This window comes from Penaeus chinensis, chromosome 39 (assembly GCF_019202785.1).
Source record: "Penaeus chinensis breed Huanghai No. 1 chromosome 39, ASM1920278v2, whole genome shotgun sequence".
Lineage (NCBI taxonomy): Eukaryota > Metazoa > Arthropoda > Malacostraca > Decapoda > Penaeidae > Penaeus > Penaeus chinensis.
In genome coordinates, this window is record NC_061857.1 from 19549449 (window position 1) to 19550695 (window position 1247).

The window sequence follows — 1247 nt, forward strand, 5'->3', positions numbered from 1 at the left end:
CTCTCTCTCTCTCTCTCTCTCTCTCTCTCTCTCTCTCTCTCTCTCTCTCTCTCTCTCTCTCTCTCTCTCTCTCTCTCTCTCTCTCTCTCTCTCTCTCTCTCTCTCTCTCTCTCTCTCTCTCTCTCTCTCTCTCTCTCCCTCCCTCCCTCCCTCCCTCCCTCCCTCCCTCCCCTCCCCTCCTCTCTCTCTCTCTCCCTCTCCCTCTCCCTCTCCCTCTCCCTCTCCCTCTCCCTCTCCCTCTCCCTCTCCCTCTCTCTCTCTCTCTCTCTCTCTCTCTCTCTCTCTCTCTCTCTCTCTCTCTCTCTCTCTCTCTCTCTCCTCTCATCATCCTTTCCTTCCTTCCTTCTTTCAGTCCCCTTCTATCCTCCCCTCCCCCCGGAAACATCCTGGCATTTGAGCAAACGAGCGTGTTTACTGCGCACAAACACGCATTGATCTTGTATTGCACATACGCACCCTCGCAGGCCTTCGTAATGGCACGGCCACACGAGGAGCCTTCATAAGGGGCAGCGGGTGTACTAATTAGCGCGTGCTAATCACCTCAGAATGTGATCATCGGGGTTAATTAATGTATGGTTTAGAATATCGAGGCGCTCAATTAAAGAGATTCTTTGTCACCGGGCTGGGGGAGGTGCTAGGGTGCCGCGGGAAGGGGGAAGGTAAGGGCGTGGGGGTGTTAGGGTTGTGGTGGAGAAACGGGAGGGAGGTGTTAGTATGAGAGCATGAGGAGGGGGAGGGGGTGCGAGGTTGGTGAGGGGGCGTGGGAGACACGGTTGGAAGGGGGAGGTAGCGAAGGGTGAGGGCGTGACAGGGTGGCGAAGGTCCGTGAGGGGGGGAGGGAGTACGAGGAAGGGGCAGAGGTGGCATGGCGAGTGTGGAGGGCTTTGGTGGAGTTGGGGCGGGTGGAGGGACGGCGAAGAGGGAAGGGCTGTTATGGCAGGTGAAGAAGGGGAAGGGAGATGGAGGAACATTGCAAGAGGAATTATAGAAAAAGTACAAGCAAAATGGGAAGAGATTAAGATGAAAGAGAAGAGGGCAGGAACAAAGAGGACAGAAGAAGAGAGGAGGTAATCCACGAAAATTGGAAGAGAGGAAGAGAAATTAACGAATTATAGAAGGAAACAAACAAAAGTAGAGAGAAAATAAAATGAGAGCGAGATGGATTTTATGGTCGACCAGAGGAACTTCTTTGGTTGGTATAGAGTCGTAAAGGGTGTGTTATCGAGGGAGCTTTGCGGGTAATCGAA